This window comes from Ambystoma mexicanum, chromosome 11 (genome assembly GCF_040938575.1).
Source record: "Ambystoma mexicanum isolate Mex_15411 chromosome 11, UKY_AmexF1_1, whole genome shotgun sequence".
NCBI classification, from domain to species: Eukaryota; Metazoa; Chordata; class Amphibia; order Caudata; family Ambystomatidae; genus Ambystoma; species Ambystoma mexicanum.
In genome coordinates this window covers 822,716,466-822,738,293 of record NC_090934.1, presented here as the reverse complement: position 1 = coordinate 822,738,293, position 21,828 = coordinate 822,716,466, and the positions used below count along the sequence as shown (strand labels likewise).

Below are 21,828 nucleotides of genomic sequence, written 5' to 3'. Positions count from 1 at the left end.
CGTGTACTGATGCACAGAAGGAAGCTATCCTAGCCAGTCTACTTAAAGAAACAATGAGGCTCTGCAGGTCCATGCACGTCTCCTACCTTTATTCTGTCATCAGACACACCAGGTGGATTGCCACAAGGACCTCGTGGCGCAATGGTAGCGCGTCTGACTCCAGATCAGAAGGTTTCGTGTTCAAATCACGTCGGGGGCATATTTGCTTTTCCCACTCTGAAATATAAAATTGCTCTTCAGTAATTCGTTATTTCAACCTGACTGCATCTTTGTGCTCTGGGCCTAGTTGTTCTGGCGTTTCGAATGTAAGCTTTGCAGCAGGGAAGTATCATATTGACAGACACCCATGAAGGACATGGTCAACCTTTAAAGCAGGCCAATCTCTATGTTTTACTGGATGCAGCAGAAGTATTTCCTCTTTACCATCTCTTCAAGTGGGCCTGACTGATGTGCTGTTTTGTGCACGCTACGTGGGCTTTGTAAAGCATACCTCTGCCATTTGCATGGCCTCCTAGCGCTGTCAATATTTTCGTGTAATCGCTGAATGCTGCACTGTCCTGGGAACTCTAGGTGTGACTAAAGGATATATGCTGGGGCCCCGAAAGGGGGTCGGCAGTCTAGTGGCAATGCCCATCACTTTGCAGTTTGGGTTTGTGAGTTCAGGTACCGGTCTGGTGTCGGAAACCTGTAAGCGCGCTCCCAATCAACTGTCGGTCCTGGATTGTGAGGATTTCCCCTTATACTGGTCTCAGTAGACACATTTCCATTTTACTTTTTCACTCTCGCATTGCCTATTTCTCTCTCTCTCATAGTTACATTATAGACAAGAGAGACATTGTCAGCGAGAGGGCTTCACAGCACCTTCCCCCCTTTCCCTAAGTGCATTGCAAGGGGCTCTGGGAGGCGTGCACATTTGTCTGAACACAAAGATCCACTGGCAATAAAAAGCGTAGGTCCCTAGTTTGCATTTCTTAGAATTTGAGGTGACACTCAGAGTTGTCTCGGGCGTGACTGTACCTTTCATAGGAGATGTGCTAATCCCCAAACCCTCTTCCTTTGTCCCAGTAATCTGTCTTAGTGCCTCTAGCAAGTTGTTTTCTGAAACAAAGCTTACCTGAACATCCTGTAAAATTGGTAACTTTTCAGTAGCAGTACAGTGCAGTATATAGCATTCCTGTTGCGCACAGCATCTAGATCCAAAAATTGCTTACTCTACCCCAGAAATTAGAATTCACCCAGTCAAACAGAGGGATCTATAAAGAGCATGGCAAGTAGTTAACATAAGCTACTTCCCCCAAGTTCTCTTGGTGAACTCTGCTGCCCTCTTTTAACAGAAGAATGCAACTGCAGGTCTTGCTTCTCAGCAAGGTACCTACATATAGAATCCTTGGTGCACTCTTGCTAAATCTGCTGGAATGTGTCTTCTATTGTGCCCAAGGTGGTTGTGTATTTGGGGACTCAGGGAAGCAAGGGAGCAGTCTAATGCACTGCAGTGCTAAGAGAGGCATGCCTTTTTCAGAAAAAAGTTCAGGTTTTCTGCCAATCAGAAAAAAATAGCAATGCAATCAGGCCAAAGGCAGAACACACATGCCAGTGAGTCTCTGTGGCGCAATTGGTTAGCGCGTTCGGCTGTTAACCGAAAAGACGCTGCTGTTTTGGGCACAAAGACACAGAGTGTTCCACTCAGTAAACCTGAGTCATTTCTCCCGTGTTCTCTGCGTTTAGCCTACTGTCCCCTTTTAACAGAAGTGCGCAACTGTGGCTTTCTCCTCATAGCAAGTTATGCCTACACAGAGGGCATTTGGTGCACTGTTGATGGGCTCTGTCCTCTACTAAATCCCCTGTGTTTGTGGATTACGGGAGGTAGGGAAGTGCTTGATACCCTGATTTGCTGTGGGAAATAGAGCTATTTTAGAAATATTTTCAGGTTGCCTGGGGAGCATAAACAAACAGCACACCAATCAGGCCCCAGTGTAAGCACTGCATGAGTCTCTGTGGCGCAATCGGTTAGCGCGTTCGGCTGTTAACCGAAAGGTTGGTGGTTCAAGCCCACCCAGGGACGATGCATTTTGGCTCAAAAATTCAGCATGACCAACTATGAACTTCTGTTTACCTCTCGCAGGTCTCGTCTGCTGACGTCCAAAAAATCCAATAAACTGCAAGCAATTCTTCTCGCTTGCTTTAGTTTTTCAAAACTTGCCATTCAATTCATAAACATCAAGACTTCATGGGAAGGGTTTGGCTGCAGCGTGTACTGATGCACAGAAGGAAGCTTTCCTAGCCAGTCTACTTAAAGAAGCAATGAGGCTCTGCAGGTCCATGTACGTCTCCTACCTTTACTCTGTCATCAGACACACCAGGTGGACTGCCACAAGGACCTCGTGGCGCAATGGTAGCGCGTCTGACTCCAGATCAGAAGGTTGCGTGTTCAAATCACGTCGGGGTCATACTTCCTTTTCCCACTCTGAAATACAAAATTACTCTTCAGTATCTCGTTATTTCAACCTGACTGCATCTTTGTGCTCTGGGCCTAGTTGTTCTGGCGTTTCGAATGTAAGCTTTGCAGCAGGGAAGTATCATATTGACAGACACCCATGAAGGACATGGTCAACCTTTAAAGCAGGCCAATCTCTGTGTTTTACTGGATGCAGCAGAAGTATTTCCTCTTTACCATCTCTTCAAGTGGGCCTGACTGATGTGCTGTTTTGTGCACGCTACGTGGGCTTTGTAAAGCATACCTCTGCCATTTGCATGGCCTCCTAGCGCTGTCAATATTTTCGTGTAATCGCTGAATGCTGCACTGTCCTGGGAACTCTAGGTGTGACTAAAGGATATATGCTGGGGCCCCGAAAGGGGGTCGGCAGTCTAGTGGCAATGCCCATCACTTTGCAGTTTGGGTTTGTGAGTTCAGGTACCGGTCTGGTGTCGGAAAACTGTAAGCGCCCTCCCAATCAACTGTCGGTCCTGGATTGTGAGGATTTCCCCTTATACTGGTCTCAGTAGACACATTTCCATTTTACTTTTTCACTCTCGCATTGCCTATTTCTCTCTCTCTCATAGTTACATTATAGACAAGAGAGACATTGTCAGCGAGAGGGTTGCACAGCACCTTCCCCCATTTCCCTAAGTGCATTGCAAGGGGCTCTGGGAGGCGTGCACATTTGTCTGAAACACAAAGATCCACTGGCAATAAAAAGCGTAGGTCCCTAGTTTGCATTTCTTAAAATTTGAAGTGACACTCAGAGTTGTCTCGGGCGTGACTGTACCTTTCATAGGAGATGTGCTAATCCCCAAACCCTCTTCCTTTGTCCCAGTAATCTGTCTTAGTGCCTCTAGCAAGTTGTTTTCTGAAACAAAGCTTACCTGAACATCCTGTAAAATTGGTAACTATTCAGTAGCAGTACAGTGCAGTATATAGCATTCCTGTTGCGCACAGCATCTAGATCCAAAAATTGCTTACTCTACCCCAGAAATTAGAATTCACCCAGTCAAACAGAGGGATCTATAAAGAGCATGGCAAGTAGTTAACATAAGCTACTTCCCCCAAGTTCTCTTGGTGCACTCTGCTGCCCTCTTTTAACAGAAGAATGCAACTGCAGGTCTTGCTTCTCAGCAAGGTACCTACATATAGAATCCTTGGTGCACTCTTGCTAAATCTGCTGGAATGTGTCTTCTATTGTGCCCAAGGTGGTTGTGTATTTGGGGACTCAGGGAAGCAAGGGAGCAGTCTAATGCACTGCAGTGCTAAGAGAGGCATGCCTTTTTCAGAAAAAAGTTCAGGTTTTCTGCCAATCAGAAAAAAATAGCAATGCAATCAGGCCAAAGGCAGAACACACATGCCAGTGAGTCTCTGTGGCGCAATTGGTTAGCGCGTTCGGCTGTTAACCGAAAAGACGCTGCTGTTTTTGGCACAAAGACACAGAGTGTTCCACTCAGTAAACCTGAGTCATTTCTCCCGTGTTCTCTGGGTTCAGCCTACTGTCCCCTTTTAACACAAGTGCGCAACTGTGGCTTTCTCCTCATAGCAAGTTATGCCTACACAGAGGACATTTGGTGCACTGTTGATGGGCTCTGTCCTCTACTAAATCCCCTGTGTTTGTGGATGAGGGGAGGTAGGGAAGTGCTTGATACCCTGATTTGCTGTGGGAAATAGAGCTATTTTAGAAATATTTTCAGGTTGCCTGGGAAGCATAAGCAAACAGCACACCAATCAGGCCCCTGTGTAAGAACTGCATGAGTCTCTGTGGCGCAATCGGTTAGCGCGTTCGGCTGTTAACCGAAGCCCACCCAGGGACGGTGCATTTTGGCTCAAAAATTCAGCGTGACCAACTATGGACTTCTGTTTACCTCTCGCAGGTCTCGTCTGCTGACGTCCAAAAAATCCAATAAACTGCAAGCAATTCTTCTCGCTTGCTTTAGTTTTTCAAAACTTGCCATTCAATTCATAAACATCAAGACTTCATGGGAAGGGTTTGGCTGCAGCGTGTACTGATGCACAGAAGGAAGCTATCCTAGCCAGTCTATTTAAAGAAGCTATGAGGCTCTGCAGGTTCATGCACGTCTCCTACCTTTATTCTGTCATCAGACACACCAGGTGGATTGCCACAAGGACCTCGTGGCGCAATGGTAGCGTATGACTCCAGATCAGAAGGTTGTGTGTTCAAATCACGTCGGGGTCATACTTCCTTTTCCCACTCTGAAATACAAAATTGCTCTTCAGTATCTCGTTATTTCAACCTGACTGCATCTTTATGCTCTGGGCCTAGTTGTTCTGGCGTTTCGAATGTAAGCTTTGCAGCAGGGAAGTATCATATTGACAGACACCCATGAAGGACATGGTCAACCTTTAAAGCAGGCCAATCTCTATGTTTTACTGGATGCAGCAGAAGTATTTCCTCTTTACCATCTCTTCAAGTGGGCCTGACTGATGTGCTGTTTTGTGCACGCTACGTGGGCTTTGTAAAGCATACCTCTGCCATTTGCATGGCCTCCTAGCGCTGTCAATATTTTCGTGTAATCGCTGAATGCTGCACTGTCCTGGGAACTCTAGGTGTGACCAAACGATATATGCTGGGGCCCCGAAAGGGGGTCGGCAGTCTAGTGGCAATGGGCATCACTTTGCAGTTTGGGTTTTTGAGTTCAGGTACCGGTCTGGTGTCGGAAACCTGTAAGCGCCCTCCCAATCAACTGTCGGTCCTGGATTGTGAGGATTTCCCCTTATACTGGTCTCAGTAGACACATTTCCATTTTACTTTTTCACTCTCGCATTGCCTATTTCTCTCTCTCTCATAGTTACATTATAGACAAGAGAGACATTGTCAGCGAGAGGGCTTCACAGCACCTTCCCCCCTTTCCCTAAGTGCATTGCAAGGGGCTCTGGGAGGCGTGCACATTTGTCTGAAACACAAAGATCCACTGGCAATAAAAAGCGTAGGTCCCTAGTTTGCATTTCTTAGAATTTGAGGTGACACTCAGAGTTGTCTCGGGCGTGACTGTACCTTTCATAGGAGATGTGCTAATCCCCAAACCCTCTTCCTTTGTCCCAGTAATCTGTCTTAGTGCCTCTAGCAAGTTGTTTTCTGAAACAAAGCTTACCTGAACATCCTGTAAAATTGGTAACTTTTCAGTAGCAGTACAGTGCAGTATATAGCATTCCTGTTGCGCACAGCATCTAGATCCAAAAATTGCTTACTCTACCCCAGAAATTAGAATTCACCCAGTCAAACAGAGGGATCTATAAAGAGCATGGCAAGTAGTTAACATAAGCTACTTCCCCCAAGTTCTCTTGGTGCACTCTGCTGCCCTCTTTTAACAGAAGAATGCAACTGCAGGTCTTGCTTCTCAGCAAGGTACCTACATATAGAATCCTTGGTGCACTCTTGCTAAATCTGCTGGAATGTGTCTTCTATTGTGCCCAAGGTGGTTGTGTATTTGGGGACTCAGGGAAGCAAGGGAGCAGTCTAATGCACTGCAGTGCTAAGAGAGGCATGCCTTTTTCAGAAAAAAGTTCAGGTTTTCTGCCAATCAGAAAAAAATAGCAATGCAATCAGGCCAAAGGCAGAACACACATGCCAGTGAGTCTCTGTGGCACAATTGGTTAGCGCGTTCGGCTGTTAACCGAAAAGACGCTGCTGTTTTTGGCACAAAGACACAGAGTGTTCCACTCAGTAAACCTGAGTCATTTCTCCCGTGTTCTCTGGGTTCAGCCTACTGTCCCCTTTTAACACAAGTGCGCAACTGTGGCTTTCTCCTCATAGCAAGTTATGCCTACACAGAGGACATTTGGTGCACTGTTGATGGGCTCTGTCCTCTACTAAATCCCCTGTGTTTGTGGATTAGGGGAGGTAGGGAAGTGCTTGATACCCTGATTTGCTGTGGGAAATAGAGCTATTTTAGAAATATTTTCAGGTTGCCTGGGAAGCATAAGCAAACAGCACACCAATCAGGCCCCTGTGTAAGAACTGCATGAGTCTCTGTGGCGCAATCGGTTAGCGCGTTCGGCTGTTAACCGAAAGGTTGGTGGTTCAAGCCCACCCAGGGACGATGCATTTTGGCTCAAAAATTCAGCATGACCAACTATGAACTTCTGTTTACCTCTCTCAGGTCTCGTCTGCTGACGTCCAAAAAATCCAATAAACTGTAAGCAATTCTTCTCGCTTGCTTTAGTTTTTCAAAACTTGCCATTCAATTCATAAACATCAAGACTTCATGGGAAGGGTTTGGCTGCAGCGTGTACTGATGCACAGAAGGAAGCTATCCTAGCCAGTCTACTTAAAGAAGCAATGAGGCTCTGCAGGTCCATGCACGTCTCCTACCTTTATTCTGTCATCAGACACACCAGGTGGACTGCCACAAGGACCTCGTGGCGCAATGGTAGCGCGTCTGACTCCAGATCAGAAGGTTGTGTGTTCAAATCACGTCGGGTCATATTTCCTTTTCCCACTCTGAAATACAAAATTGCTCTTCAGTATCTCGTTAATTCAACCTGACTGCATCTTTGTGCTCTGGGCCTAGTTCTTCTGGCGTTTCGAATGTAAACTTTGCACCAGGGAAGTATCATATTGACAGACACCCATGAAGGACATGGTCAAGCTTTAAAGCAGGCCAATCTCTATGTTTTACTGGATGCAGCAGAAGTATTTCCTCTTTACCATCTCTTCAAGTGGGCCTGACTGATGTGCTGTTTTGTGCACGCTACGTGGGCTTTGTAAAGCATACCTCTGCCATTTGCATGGCCTCCTAGCGCTGTCAATATTTTCGTGTAATCGCTGAATGCTGCACTGTCCTGGGAACTCTAGGTGTGACTAAAGGATATATGCTGGGGCCCCGAAAGGGGGTCGGCAGTCTAGTGGCAATGCCCATCACTTTTCAGTTTGGGTTTGTGAGTTCAGGTACCGGTCTGGTGTCGGAAACCTGTAAGCGCCCTCCCAATCAACTGTCGGTCCTGGATTGTGAGGATTTCCCCTTATACTGGTCTCAGTAGACACATTTCCATTTTACTTTTTCACTCTCGCATTGCCTATTTCTCTCTCTCTCATAGATACATTATAGACAAGAGAGACACTGTCAGCGAGAGGGCTTCACAGCACCTTCCCCCATTTCCCTAAGTGCATTGCAAGGGGCTCTGGGAGGCGTGCACATTTGTCTGAAACACAAAGATCCACTGGCAATAAAAAGCGTAGGTCCCTAGTTTGCATTTCTTAGAATTTGAGGTGACACTCAGAGTTGTCTCGGGCGTGACTGTACCTTTCATAGGAGATGTGCTAATCCCCAAACCCTCTTCCTTTGTCCCAGTAATCTGTCTTAGTGCCTCTAGCAAGTTGTTTTCTGAAACAAAGCTTACCTGAACATCCTGTAAAATTGGTAACTTTTCAGTAGCAGTACAGTGCAGTATATAGCATTCCTGTTGCGCACAGCATCTAGATCCAAAAATTGCTTACTCTACCCCAGAAATTAGAATTCACCCAGTCAAACAGAGGGATCTATAAAGAGCATGGCAAGTAGTTAACATAAGCTACTTCCCCCAAGTTCTCTTGGTGAACTCTGCTGCCCTCTTTTAACAGAAGAATGCAACTGCAGGTCTTTCTTCTCAGCAAGGTACCTACATATAGAAACCTTGGTGCACTCTTGCTAAATCTGCTGGAATGTGTCTTCTATTGTGCCCAAGGTGGTTGTGTATTTGGGGACTCAGGGAAGCAAGGGAGCAGTCTAATGCACTGCAGTGCTACGAGAGGCATGCCTTTTTCAGAAAAAAGTTCAGGTTTTCTGCCAATCAGAAAAAAATAGCAATGCAATCAGGCCAAAGGCAGAACTCACATGCCAGTGAGTCTCTGTGGCGCAATTGGTTAGCGTGTTCGGCTGTTAACCGAAAAGACGCTGCTGTTTTGGGCACAAAGACACAGAGTGTTCCACGCAGTAAACCTGAGTCATTTCTCCCGTGTTCTCTGGGTTCAGCCTACTGTCCCCTTTTAACACAAGTGCGCAACTGTGGCTTTCTCCTCATAGCAAGTTATGCCTACACAGAGGGCATTTGGTGCACTGTTGATGGGCTCTGTCCTCTACTAAATCCCCTGTGTTTGTGGATTACGGGAGGTAGGGAAGTACTTCATACCCTGATTTGCTGTGGGAAATAGAGCTATTTTAGAAATATTTTCAGGTTGCCTGGGGAGCATAAGCAAACAGCACACCAATCAGGCCCCAGTGTAAGCACTGCATGAGTCTCTGTGGCGCAATCGGTTAGCGCGTTCGGCTGTTAACCGAAAAGACGCTGCTGTTTTGGGCACAAAGACACAGAGTGTTCCACTCAGTAAACCTGAGTCATTTCTCCCGTGTTCTCTGGGTTCAGCCTACTGTCCCCTTTTAACACAAGTGCGCAACTGTGGCTTTCTCCTCATAGCAAGTTATGCCTACACAGAGGGCATTTGGTGCACTGTTGATGGGCTCTGTCCTCTACTAAATCCCCTGTGTTTGTGGATTACGGGAGGTAGGGAAGTACTTCATACCCTGATTTGCTGTGGGAAATAGAGCTATTTTAGAAATATTTTCAGGTTGCCTGGGGAGCATAAGCAAACAGCACACCAATCAGGCCCCAGTGTAAGCACTGCATGAGTCTCTGTGGCGCAATCGGTTAGCGCGTTCGGCTGTTAACCGAAAGGTTGGTGGTTCAAGCCCACCCAGGGACGATGCATTTTGGGTCAAAAATTCAGCGTGACCAACTATGAACTTCTGTTTACCTCTCGCAGGTCTCGTCTGCTGACGTCCAAAAAATCCAATAAACTGCAAGCAATTCTTCTCGCTTGCTTTAGTTTTTCAAAACTTGCCATTCAATTCATAAACATCAAGACTTCATGGGAAGGGTTTGGCTGCAGCGTGTACTGATGCACCGAAGGAAGCTATCCTAGCCAGTCTACTTAAAGAAGCAATGAGGCTCTGCAGGTGCATGTACGTCTCCTACCTTTATTCTGTCATCAGACACACCAGGTGGACTGCCAAGGACCTCGTGGCGCAATGGTAGCGCGTTTGACTCCAGATCAGAAGGTTGCGTGTTCAAATCACGTCGGGGTCATATTTGCTTTTCCCACTCTGAAATATAAAATTGCTCTTCAGTATCTCGTTATTTCAACCTGACTGCATCTTTGTGCTCTGGGCCTAGTTGTTCTGGCGTTTCGAATGTAAACTTTGCAGCAGGGAAGTATCATATTGACAGACACCCATGAAGGACATGGTCAACCTTTAAAGCAGGCCAATCTCTATGTTTTACTGGATGCAGCAGAAGTATTTCCTCTTTACCATCTCTTCAAGTGGGCCTGACTGATGTGCTGTTTTGTGTACGCTACGTGGGCTTTGTAAAGCATACCTCTGCCATTTGCATGGCCTCCTAGCGCTGTCAATATTTTCGTGTAATCGCTGAATGCTGCACTGTCCTGGGAACTCTAGGTGTGACTAAAGGATACATGCTGGGGCCCCGAAAGGGGGTCGGCAGTCTAGTGGCAATGCCCATCACTTTGCAGTTTGGGTTTGTGAGTTCAGGTACCGGTCTGGTGTCGGAAACCTGTAAGCGCCCTCCCAATCAACTGTCGGTCCTGGATTGTGAGGATTTCCCCTTATACTGGTCTCAGTAGACACATTTCCATTTTACTTTTTCACTCTCGCATTGCCTATTTCTCTCTCTCTCATAGATACATTATAGACAAGAGAGACATTGTCAGCGAGAGGGTTGCACAGCACCTTCCCCCATTTCCCTAAGTGCATTGCATGGGGCTCTGGGAGGCGTGCACATTTGTCTGAAACACAAAGATCCACTGGCAATTAAAAGCGTAAGGCCCTGGTTCGCATTTCTTAGAATTTGAGGTGGCACTCAGAGTTGTCTCGGGCGTGACTGTACCTTTCATAGGAGATGTGCTAATCCCCAAACCCTCTTCCTTTGTCCCAGTAATCTGTCCTAGGGCCTCTAGCAAGTTGTTTTCTGAAACAAAGCTTACCTGAACATCCTGTAAAATTGGTAACTTTTCAGTAGCAGTACAGTGCATTATATAGCATTCCTGTTGCGCACAGCATCTAGATCCAAAAATTGCTTACTCTACCCCAGAAACTAGAATTCACCCAGTCAAACAGAGGGATCTATAAAGAGCATGGCAAGTAGTTAACATAAGCTACTTCCCCCAAGTTCTCTTGGTGCACTCTGCTGCCCTCTTTTAACAGAAGAATGCAACTGCAGGTCTTGCTTCTCAGCAAGGTACCTACATATAGAAACCTTGGTGCACTCTTGCTAAATCTGCTGGAATGTGTCTTCTATTGTGCCCAAGGTGGTTGTGTATTTGGGGACTCAGGGAAGCAAGGGAGCAGTCTAATGCACTGTAGTGCTAAGAGAGGCATGGCTTTTTCAGAAAAAAGTTCAGGTTTTCTGCCAATCAGAAAAAAATAGCAATGCAATCAGGCCAAAGGCAGAACACACATGCCAGTGAGTCTCTGTGGCGCAATTGGTTAGCGCGTTCGGCTGTTAACCGAAAAGACGCTGCTGTTTTTGGCACAAAGACACAAAGTGTTCCACTCAGTAAACCTGAGTCATTTCTCCCGTGTTCTCTGGGTTCATCCTACTGTCCCCTTTTAACACAAGTGCGCAACTGTGGCTTTCTCCTCATAGCAAGTTATGCCTACACAGAGGACATTTGGTGCACTGTTGATGGGCTCTGTCCTCTACTAAATCCCCTGTGTTTGTGGATTAGGGGAGGTAGGGAAGTGCTTGATACCCTGATCTGCTGTGGGAAATAGAGCTATTTTAGAAATATTTTCAGGTTGCCTGGGAAGCATAAGCAGACAGCACACCAATCAGGCCCCAGTGTAAGGACTGCATGAGTCTCTGTGGCGCAATCGGTTAGCGCGTTCGGCTGTTAACCGAAAGGTTGGTGGTTCAAGCCCACCCAGGGACGATGCATTTTGGCTCAAAAATTCAGCATGACCAACTATGAACTTCTGTTTACCTCTCGCAAGTCTCGTCTGCTGACGTCCAATAAACTGCAAGCAATTCTTCTCGCTTGCTTTAGTTTTTCAAAACTTGCCATTCAATTCATAAACATCAAGACTTCATGGGAAGGGTTTGGCTGCAGCGTGTACTGATGCACAGAAGGAAGCTATCCTAGCCAGTCTACTTAAAGAAGCAATGAGGCTCTGCAGGTGCATGTACGTCTCCTACCTTTATTCTGTCATCAGACACACCAGGTGGACTGCAAAGGACCTCGTGGCGCAATGGTAGCGCGTCTGACTCCAGATCGGAAGGTTGCGTGTTCAAATCACGTCGGGGTCATGTTTGCTTTTCCCACTCTGAAATACAAAATTGCTCTTCAGTATCTCGGTATTTCAACCTGACTGCATCTTTGTGCTCTGGGCCTAGTTGTTCTGGCGTTTCGAATGTAAGCTTTGCAGCAGGGAAGTATCATATTGACAGACACCCATGAAGGACATGGTCAACCTTTAAAGCAGGCCAATCTCTATGTTTTACTGGATGCAGCAGAAGTATTTCCTCTTTACCATCTCTTCAAGTGGTCCTGACTGATGTGCTGTTTTGTGCACGCTACGTGGGCTTTGTAAAGCATACCTCTGCCATTTGCATAGCCTCCTAGCGCTGTCAATATTTTCGTGTAATCGCTGAATGCTGCACTGTCCTGGGAACTCTAGGTGTGACTAAAGGATATATGCTGGGGCCCCGAAAAGGGGTTGGCAGTCTAGTGGCAATGCCCATCACTTTGTAGTTTGGGTTTGTGAGTTCAGGTACCGGTCTGGTGTCGGAAACCTGTAAGCGCCCTCCCAATCAACTGTCGGTCCTGGATTGTGAGGATTTCCCCTTATACTGGTCTCAGTAGACACATTTCCATTTTACTTTTTCACTCTCGCATAGCCTATTTCTCTCTCTCTCATAGATACATTATAGACAAGAGAGACATTGTCAGCGAGAGGGCTTCACAGCACCTTCCCCCATTTCCCTAAGTGCATTGCAAGGGGCTCTGGGAGGCGTGCACATTTGTCTGAAACACAAAGATCCACTGGCAATAAAAAGCGTAGGACCCTAGTTCGCATTTCTTAGAATTTGAGGTGGCACTCAGAGTTGTCTCGGGCGTGACTGTACCTTACATAGGAGATGTGCTAATCCCCAAACCCTCTTCCTTTGTCCCAGTAATCTGTCCTAGGGCCTCTAGCAAGTTGTTTTCTGAAACAAAGCTTACCTGAACATCCTGTAAAATTGGTAACTTTTCAGTAGCAGTACAGTGCAGTATATAGCATTCCTGTTGCGCACAGCATCTAGATCCAAAAATTGCTTATTCTACCCCAGAAATTAGAATTCACCCAGTCAAACAGAGGGATCTATAAAGAGCATGGCAAGTAGTTAACATAAGCTACTTCCCCCAAGTTCTCTTGGTGCACTCTGCTGCCCTCTTTTAACAGAAGAATGCAACTGCAGGTCTTGCTTCTCAGCAAGGTACCTACATATAGAAACCTTGGTGCACTCTGGCTAAATCTGCTGGAATGTGTCTTCTATTGTGCCCAAGGTGGTTTTGCATTTGGGGACTCAGGGAAGTAAGGGAGCAGTCTAATGCACTGCAGTGCTAAGAAAGGCATTCCTTTTTCAGAAAAAAGTTCAGGTTTTCTGCCAATCAGAAAAAAATAACAATGCAATCAGGATAAAGGCAGAAAACACATGTCAGTGAGTCTCTGTGGCGCAATTGGTTAGCGCGTTCGGCTGTTAACCGAAAAGACGCTGCTGTTTTTGGCACAAAGACACAGAGTGTTCCACTTAGTAATCCTGAGTCATTTCTCCCGTGTTCTCTGGGTTCAGCCTACTGTCCCCTTTTAACACAAGTGCGCAACTGTGGCTTTCTCCTCATAGCAAGTTATGCCTATACAGAGGACATTTGGTGCACTGTTGATGGGCTCTGTCCTCTACTAAATCCCCTGTGTTTGTGGATTAGGGGAGGTAGGGAAGTGCTTGATACCCTGATTTGCTGAGGGAAATAGAGCTATTTTAGAAATATTTTCAGGTTGCCTGGGAAGCATAAGCAAACAGCACACCAATCAGGCCCCTGTGTAAGAACTGCATGAGTCTCTGTGGCGCAATCGGTTAGCGTGTTCGGCTGTTAACCGAAAGGTTGATGGTTCAAGCCCACCCAGGGATGGTGCATTTTGGCTCAAAAATTCAGCGTGACCAACTATGGACTTCTGTTTACCTCTCGCAGGTCTCGTCTGCTGACGTCCAAAAAATCCAATAAACTGCAAGCAATTCTTCTCGCTTGCTTTAGTTTTTCAAAACTTGCCATTCAATTCATAAACATCAAGACTTCATGGGAAGGGTTTGGCTGCAGCGTGTACTGATGCATAGAAGGAAGCTATCCTAGCCAGTCTACCTAAAGAAGCAATGAGGCTCTGCAGGTGCATGTACGTCTCCTACCTTTATTCTGTCATCAGACACACCAGGTGGACTGCCACAAGGACCTTGTGGCGCAATGGTAGCGCGTCTGACTCCAGATCAGAAGGTTGCGTGTTCAAATCACGTCGGGGTCATATTTGCTTTTCCCACTCTGAAATACAAAATTGCTCTTCAGTATCTCGTTATTTCAACCTGACTGCATCTTTGTGCTCTCGGCCTAGTTGTTCTGGCGTTTCGAATGTAAGCTTTGCAGCAGGGAAGTATCATATTGACAGACACCCATGAAGGACATGGTCAACCTTTATAGCAGGCCAATCTCTATGTTTTAATGGATGCAGCAGAAGTATTTCCTCTTTACCATCTCTTCAAGTGGGCCTGACTGATGTGCTGTTTTGTGCACGCTACGTGGGCTTTGTAAAGCATACCTCTGCCATTTGCATGGCCTCCTAGCGCTGTCAATATTTTCGTGTAATCGCTGAATGCTGCACTGTCCTGGGAACTCTAGGTGTGACTAAAGGATATATGCTGGGGCCCCGAAAGGGGGTCGGCAGTCTAGTGGCAATGGGCATCACTTTGCAGTTTGGGTTTGTGAGCTCAGGTACCGGTCTGGTGTCGGAAACCTGTAAGCGCCCTCCCAATCAACTGTCGGTCCTGGATTGTGAGGATTTCCCCTTATACTGGTCTCAGTAGACACATTTCCATTTTACTTTTTCACTCTCGCATTGCCTATTTCTCTCTCTCTCATAGATACATTATAGACAAGAGAGACATTGTCAGCGAGAGGGTTGCACAGCACCTTCCCCCATTTCCCTAAGTGCATTGCATGGGGCTCTGGGAGGCGTGCACATTTGTCTGAAACACAAAGATCCACTGGCAATAAAAGGCGTAGGACCCTAGTTTGCATTTCTTAGAATTTGAGGTGACACTCAGAGTTGTCTCGGGCGTGACTGTACCTTTCATAGGAGATGTGCTAATCCCCAAACCCTCTTCCTTTGTCCCAGTAATCTGTCTTAGTGCCTCTAGCAAGTTGTTTTCTGAAACAAAGCTTACCTGAACATCCTGTAAAATTGGTAACTTTTCAGTAGCAGTACAGTGCAGTATATAGCATTCCTGTTGCGCACAGCATCTAGATCCAAAAATTGCTTACTCTAACCCAGAAATTAGAATTCACCCAGTCAAACAGAGGGATCTATAAAGAGCATGGCAAGTAGTTAACATAAGCTACTTCCCCCAAGTTCTCTTGGTGCACTCTGCTGCCATCTTTTAACAGAAGAATGCAACTGCAGGTCTTGCTTCTCAGAAAGGTACCTACATATAGAAACCTTGGTGCACTCTTGCTAAATCTGCTGGAATGTGTCTTCTATTGTGCCCAAGGTGGTTGTGTATTTGGCGACTCAGGGAAGCAAGGGAGCAGTCTAATGCACTGCAGTGCTAAGAGAGGCATGCCTTTTTCAGAAAAAAGTTCAGGTTTTCTGCCAATCAGAAAAAAATAGCAATGCAATCAGGCCAAAGGCAGAACACACATGCCAGTGAGTCTCTGTGGCGCAATTGGTTAGCGCGTTCGGCTGTTAACCGAAAAGACGCTGCTGTTTTGGGCACAAAGACACAGAGTGTTCCACTCAGTAAACCTGAGTCATTTCTCCCGTGTTCTCTGGGTTCAGCCTACTGTCCCCTTTTAACACAAGTGCGCAACTGTGGCTTTCTCCTCATAGCAAGTTATGCCTACACAGAGGACATTTGGTGCACTGTTGATGGGCTCTGTCCTCTACTAAATCCCCTGTGTTTGTGGATTACGGGAGGTAGGGAAGTGCTTGATACCCTGATTTGCTGTGGGAAATAGAGCTATTTTAGAAGTATTTTCAGGTTGCCTGGGGAGCATAAGCAAACAGCACACCAATCAGGCCCCAGTGTAAGCACTGCATGAGTCTCTGTGGCGCAATCGGTTAGCGCGTTAGGCTGTTAACCGAAAGGTTGGTGGTTCAAGCCCACCCAGGGACGATGCATTTTGGCTCAAAAATTGAGCATGACCAACTATGAACTTCTGTTTACCTCTCGCAGGGGTCTCGTCTACTGACGTCCAAAAAATCCAATAAACTGCAAGCAATTCTTCTCGCTTGCTTTAGTTTTTCAAAACTTGCCATTCAATTCATAAACATCAAGACTTCATGGGAAGGGTTTGGCTGCAGCGTGTACTGATGCACAGAAGGAAGCTATCCTAGCCAGTCTACCTAAAGAAGCAATGAGGCTCTGCAGGTGCATGTACGTCTCCTACCTTTATTCTGTCATCAGACACACCAGGTGGATTGCCACAAGGACCTCGTGGCGCAATGGTAGCGCATCTGAAACCAGATCAGAAGGTTGTGTGTTCAAATCACGTCGGGGTCATACTTCCTTTTCCCACTCTGAAATACAAAATTGCTCTTCAGTATCTCGTTATTTCAACCTGACTGCATCTTTGTGCTCTGGGCCTAGTTGTTCTGGCGTTTCGAATGTAAACTTTGCAGCAGGGAAGTATCATATTGACAGACACCCATGAAGGACATGGTCAACCTTTAAAGCAGGGCAATCTCTATGTTTTACTGGATGCAGCAGAAGTATTTCCTCTTTACCATCTCTTCAAGTGGGCCTGACTGATGTGCTGTTTTGTGCACGCTACGTGGGCTTTGTAAAGCATACCTCTGCCATTTGCATGGCCTCCTAGCGCTGTCAATATTTTCGTGTAATCGCTGAATGCTGCAGTGTCCTGGGAACTCTAGGTGTGACTAAAGGATATATGTTGGGGCCCCGAAAGGGGGTCGGCAGTCTAGTGGCAATGCCCATCACTTTGCAGTTTGGGTTTGTGAGTTCAGGTACCGGTCTGGTGTCGGAAACCTGTAAGCGCCCTCCCAATCAACTGTCGGTCCTGGATTGTGAGGATTTCCCCTTATACTGGTCTCAGTAGACACATTTCCATTTTACTTTTTCACTCTCGCATTGCCTATTTCTCTCTCTCTCATAGATACATTATAGACAAGAGAGACATTGTCAGCGAGAGGGCTTCACAGCACCTTCCCCCATTTCCCTAAGTGCATTGCATGGGGCTCTGGGAGGCGTGCACATTTGTCTGAAACACAAAGATCCACTGGCAATAAAAGGCGTAGGACCCCAGTTCGCATTTCTTAGAATTTGAGGAGGCACTCAGAGTTGTCTCGGGCGTGACTGTACCTTTCATAGGAGATGTGCTAATCCCCAAACCCTCTTCCTTTGTCCCAGTAATCTGTCCTAGGGCCTCTAGCAAGTTGTTTTCTGAAACAAAGCTTACCTGAACATCCTGTAAAATTGGTAACTTTTCAGTAGCAGTACAGTGCAGTATATAGCATTCCTGTTGCGCACAGCATCTAGATCCAAAAATTGCTTACTCTACCCCAGAAATTAGAATTCACCCAGTCAAACAGAGGGATCTATAAAGAGCATGGCAAGTAGTTAACATAAGCTACTTCCCCCAAGTTCTCTTGGTGCACTCTGCTGCCCTCTTTTAACAGAAGAATGCAACTGCAGGTCTTGCTTCTCAGCAAGGTACCTACATATAGAATCCTTGGTGCACTCTTGCTAAATCTGCTGGAATGTGTCTTCTATTGTGCCCAAGGTGGTTGTGTATTTGGGGACTCAGGGAAGCAAGGGAGCAGTCTAATGCACTGCAGTGCTAAGAGAGGCATGCCTTTTTCAGAAAAAAGTTCAGGTTTTCTGCCAATCAGAAAAAAATAGCAATGCAATCAGGCCAAAGGCAGAACACACATGCCAGTGAGTCTCTGTGGCGCAATTGGTTAGCGCGTTCGGCTGTTAACCGAAAAGACGCTGCTGTTTTGGGCACAAAGACACAGAGTGTTCCACTCAGTAAACCTGAGTCATTTCTCCCGTGTTCTCTGGGTTCAGCCTACTGTCCCCTTTTAACACAAGTGCGCAACTGTGGCTTTCTCCTCATAGCAAGTTATGCCTACACAGAGGGCATTTGGTGCACTGTTGATGGGCTCTGTCCTCTACTAAATCCCCTGTGTTTGTGGATTACGGGAGGTAGGGAAGTGCTTGATACCCTGATTTGCTGTTGGAAATAGAGCTATTTTAGAAATATTTTCAGGTTGCCTGGGAAGCATAAGCAAACAGCACACCAATCAGGCCCCAGTGTAAGCACTGCATGAGTCTCTGTGGCACAATTGGTTAGCGCGTTCGGCTGTTAACCGAAAGGTTGGTGGTTCAAGCCCACCCAGGGACGATGCATTTTGGCTCAAAAATTCAGCATGACCAACTATGAACTTCTGTTTACCTCTCGCAGGTCTCGTCTGCTGACGTCCAAAAAATCCAATAAACTGCAAGCAATTCTTCTCGCTTGCTTTAGTTTTTCAAAACTTGCCATTCAATTCATAAACATCAAGACTTCATGGGAAGGGTTTGGCTTCAGCGTGTACTGATGCACAGAAGGAAGCTATCCTAGCCAGTCTACTTAAAGAAGCAATGAGGCTCTGCAGGTGCATGTACGTCTCCTACCTTTATTCTGTCATCAGACACACCAGGTGAACTGCCGCAAGGACCTCGTGGCGCAATGGTAGCGCGTCTGACTCCAGATCAGAAGCGTCGGGGGCATATTTGCTTTTCCCACTCTGAAATATAAAATTGCTCTTCAGTATCTCGTTATTTCAACCTGACTGCATCTTTGTGCTCTGGGCCTAGTTGTTCTGGCATTTCGAATGTAAGCTTTGCAGCAGGGAAGTATCATATTGACAGACACCCATGAAGGACATGGTCAACCTTTAAAGCAGGCCAATCTCTATGTTTTACTGGATGCAGCAGAAGTATTTCCTCTTTACCATCTCTTCAAGTGGGCCTGACTGATGTGCTGTTTTGTGCACGCTACGTGGGCTTTGTAAAGCATACCTTTGCCATTTGCATGGCCTCCTAGCGCTGTCAATATTTTCGTGTAATCGCTGAATGCTGCACTGTCCTGGGAACTCTAGGTGTGACTAAAGGATATATGCTGGGGCCCCGAAAGGGGGTCGGCAGTCTAGTGGCAATGCCCATCACTTTGCAGTTTGGGTTTGTGAGTTCAGGTACCGGTCTGGTGTCGGAAACCTGTAAGCGCCCTCCCAATCAACTGTCGGTCCTGGATTGTGAGGATTTCCCCTTATACTGGTCTCAGTAGACACATTTCCATTTTACTTTTTCACTCTCGCATTGCCTATTTCTCTCTCTCTCATAGATACATTATAGACAAGAGAGACATTGTCAGCGAGAGGGTTGCACAGCACCTTCCCCCAATTCCCTAAGTGCATTGCATGGGGCTCTGGGAGGCGTGCACATTTGTCTGAAACACAAAGATCCACTGGCAATAAAAAGCGTAGTTCCCTAGTTTGCATTTCTTAAAATTTGAAGTGACACTCAGAGTTGTCTCGGGCGTGACTGTACCTTTCATAGGAGATGTGCTAATCCCCAAACCCTCTTCCTTTGTCCCAGTAATCTGTCTTAGTGCCTCTAGCAAGTAGTTTTCTGAAACAAAGCTTACCTGAACATCCTGTAAAATTGGTAACTATTCAGTAGCAGTACAGTGCAGTATATAGCATTCCTGTTGCGCACAGCATCTAGATCCAAAAATTGCTTACTCTACCCCAGAAATTAGAATTCACCCAGTCAAACAGAGGGATCTATAAAGAGCATGGCAAGTAGTTAACATAAGCTACTTCCCCCAAGTTCTCTTGGTGCACTCTGCTGCCCTCTTTTAACAGAAGAATGCAACTGCAGGTCTTGCTTCTCAGCAAGGTACCTACATATAGAATCCTTGGTGCACTCTTGCTAAATCTGCTGGAATGTGTCTTCTATTGTGCCCAAGGTGGTTGTGTATTTGGGGACTCAGGGAAGCAAGGGAGCAGTCTACTGCACTGCAGTGCTAAGAGAGGCATGCCTTTTTCAGAAGAAAGTTCAGGTTTTCTGCCAATCAGAAAAAAAATAGCAATGCAATCAGGCCAAAGGCAGAACACACATGCCAGTGAGTCTCTGTGGCGCAATTGGTTAGCGCGTTCGGCTGTTAACCGAAAAGACGCTGCTGTTTTTGTCACAAAGACACAGAGTGTTCCACTCAGTAAACCTGAGTCATTTCTCCCGTGTTCTCTGGGTTCAGCCTACTGTCCCCTTTTAACACAAGTGCGCAACTGTGGCTTTCTCCTCATAGCAAGTTATGCCTACACAGAGGACATTTGGTGCACTGTTGATGGGCTCTGTCCTCTACTAAATCCCCTGTGTTTGTGGATTAGGGGAGGTAGGGAAGTGCTTGATACCCTGATTTGCTGTGGGAAATAGAGCTATTTTAGAAATATTTTCAGGTTGCCTGGGAAGCATAAGCAAACAGCACACCAATCAGGCCCCTGTGTAAGAACTGCATGAGTCTCTGTGGCGCAATCGGTTAGCGCGTTCGGCTGTTAACCGAAAGGTTGGTGGTTCAAGCCCACCCAGGGACGGTGCATTTTGGCTCAAAAATTCAGCATGACCAACTATGAACTTCTGTTTACCTCTCGCAGGTCTCGTCTGCTGACGTCCAAAAAATCCAATAAACTGTAAGCAATTCTTCTCGCTTGCTTTAGTTTTTCAAAACTTGCCATTCAATTCATAAACATCAAGACTTCATGGGAAGGGTTTGGCTGCAGCGTGTACTGATGCACAGAAGGAAGCTATCCTAGCCAGTCTACTTAAAGAAGCAATGAGGCTCTGCAGGTCCATGCACGTCTCCTACCTTTATTCTGTCATCAGACATACCAGGTGGATTTCTGCAAGGACCTCGTGGCGCAATGGTAGCGCGTCTGACTCCAGATCAGAAGGTTTCGTGTTCAAATCACGTCGGGGGCATATTTGCTTTTCCCACTCTGAAATATAAAATTGCTCTTCAGTAATTCGTTATTTCAACCTGACTGCATCTTTGTGCTCTGGGCCTAGTTGTTCTGGCGTTTCGAATGTAAGCTTTGCAGCAGGGAAGTATCATATTTGCAGACACCCATGAAGGACATGGTCAACCTTTAAAGCAGGCCAATCTCTATGTTTTACTGGATGCAGCAGAAGTATTTCCTCTTTACCATCTCTTCAAGTGGGCCTGACTGATGTGCTGTTTTGTGCACGCTACGTGGGCTTTGTAAAGCATACCTCTGCCATTTGCATGGCCTCCTAGCGCTGTCAATATTTTCGTGTAATCGCTGAATGCTGCACTGTCCTGGGAACTCTAGGTGTGACCAAACGATATATGCTGGGGCCCCGAAAGGGGGTCGGCAGTCTAGTGGCAATGGGCATCACTTTGCAGTTTGGGTTTGTGAGTTCAGGTACCGGTCTGGTGTCGGAAACCTGTAAGCGCCCTCCCAATCAACTGTCGGTCCTGGATTGTGAGGATTTCCCCTTATACTGGTCTCAGTAGACACATTTCCATTTTACTTTTTCACTCTCGCATTGCCTATTTCTCTCTCTCTCATAGTTACATTATAGACAAGAGAGACATTGTCAGCGAGAGGGCTTCACAGCACCTTCCCCCCTTTCCCTAAGTGCATTGCAAGGGGCTCTGGGAGGCGTGCACATTTGTCTGAAACACAAAGATCCACTGGCAATAAAAAGCGTAGGTCCCTAGTTTGCATTTCTTAGAATTTGAGGTGACACTCAGAGTTGTCTCGGGCGTGACTGTACCTTTCATAGGAGATGTGCTAATCCCCAAACCCTCTTCCTTTGTCCCAGTAATCTGTCTTAGTGCATCTAGCAAGTTGTTTTCTGAAACAAAGCTTACCTGAACATCCTGTAAAATTGGTAACTTTTCAGTAGCAGTACAGTGCAGTATATAGCATTCCTGTTGCGCACAGCATCTAGATCCAAAAATTGCTTACTCTACCCCAGAAATTAGAATTCACCCAGTC

The 21,828-nt window shown here is 46.3% G+C and overlaps 13 non-coding genes across 13 annotated transcripts; all 13 read left to right on the top strand.

The window, feature by feature from the left end:
* Nucleotides 1-127: 127 nt before the first annotated feature.
* On the top strand, nt 128-199 carry TRNAW-CCA (transfer RNA tryptophan (anticodon CCA)). Its single transcript has one exon. It is a non-coding gene; the product is annotated as a tRNA-Trp (tRNA).
* A 1,789-nt stretch (nt 200-1,988) lies between these two features.
* Nucleotides 1,989-2,062, top strand: TRNAN-GUU (transfer RNA asparagine (anticodon GUU)). Its single transcript has one exon. It is a non-coding gene; the product is annotated as a tRNA-Asn (tRNA).
* A 313-nt stretch (nt 2,063-2,375) lies between these two features.
* TRNAW-CCA (transfer RNA tryptophan (anticodon CCA)) lies at nt 2,376-2,447 on the top strand. Its single transcript has one exon. It is a non-coding gene; the product is annotated as a tRNA-Trp (tRNA).
* A 4,022-nt stretch (nt 2,448-6,469) lies between these two features.
* Nucleotides 6,470-6,543, top strand: TRNAN-GUU (transfer RNA asparagine (anticodon GUU)). Its single transcript has one exon. It is a non-coding gene; the product is annotated as a tRNA-Asn (tRNA).
* A 2,565-nt stretch (nt 6,544-9,108) lies between these two features.
* TRNAN-GUU (transfer RNA asparagine (anticodon GUU)) lies at nt 9,109-9,182 on the top strand. Its single transcript has one exon. It is a non-coding gene; the product is annotated as a tRNA-Asn (tRNA).
* A 311-nt stretch (nt 9,183-9,493) lies between these two features.
* TRNAW-CCA (transfer RNA tryptophan (anticodon CCA)) lies at nt 9,494-9,565 on the top strand. Its single transcript has one exon. It is a non-coding gene; the product is annotated as a tRNA-Trp (tRNA).
* Nucleotides 9,566-11,355: 1,790 nt separating this feature from the next.
* On the top strand, nt 11,356-11,429 carry TRNAN-GUU (transfer RNA asparagine (anticodon GUU)). Its single transcript has one exon. It is a non-coding gene; the product is annotated as a tRNA-Asn (tRNA).
* Nucleotides 11,430-11,731: 302 nt separating this feature from the next.
* TRNAW-CCA (transfer RNA tryptophan (anticodon CCA)) lies at nt 11,732-11,803 on the top strand. The gene has a single exon. It is a non-coding gene; the product is annotated as a tRNA-Trp (tRNA).
* A 2,177-nt stretch (nt 11,804-13,980) lies between these two features.
* Nucleotides 13,981-14,052, top strand: TRNAW-CCA (transfer RNA tryptophan (anticodon CCA)). The gene has a single exon. It is a non-coding gene; the product is annotated as a tRNA-Trp (tRNA).
* A 1,790-nt stretch (nt 14,053-15,842) lies between these two features.
* On the top strand, nt 15,843-15,916 carry TRNAN-GUU (transfer RNA asparagine (anticodon GUU)). The gene has a single exon. It is a non-coding gene; the product is annotated as a tRNA-Asn (tRNA).
* A 2,177-nt stretch (nt 15,917-18,093) lies between these two features.
* Nucleotides 18,094-18,167, top strand: TRNAN-GUU (transfer RNA asparagine (anticodon GUU)). Its single transcript has one exon. It is a non-coding gene; the product is annotated as a tRNA-Asn (tRNA).
* A 2,159-nt stretch (nt 18,168-20,326) lies between these two features.
* Nucleotides 20,327-20,400, top strand: TRNAN-GUU (transfer RNA asparagine (anticodon GUU)). Its single transcript has one exon. It is a non-coding gene; the product is annotated as a tRNA-Asn (tRNA).
* A 313-nt stretch (nt 20,401-20,713) lies between these two features.
* Nucleotides 20,714-20,785, top strand: TRNAW-CCA (transfer RNA tryptophan (anticodon CCA)). The gene has a single exon. It is a non-coding gene; the product is annotated as a tRNA-Trp (tRNA).
* Nucleotides 20,786-21,828: the final 1,043 nt, after the last annotated feature.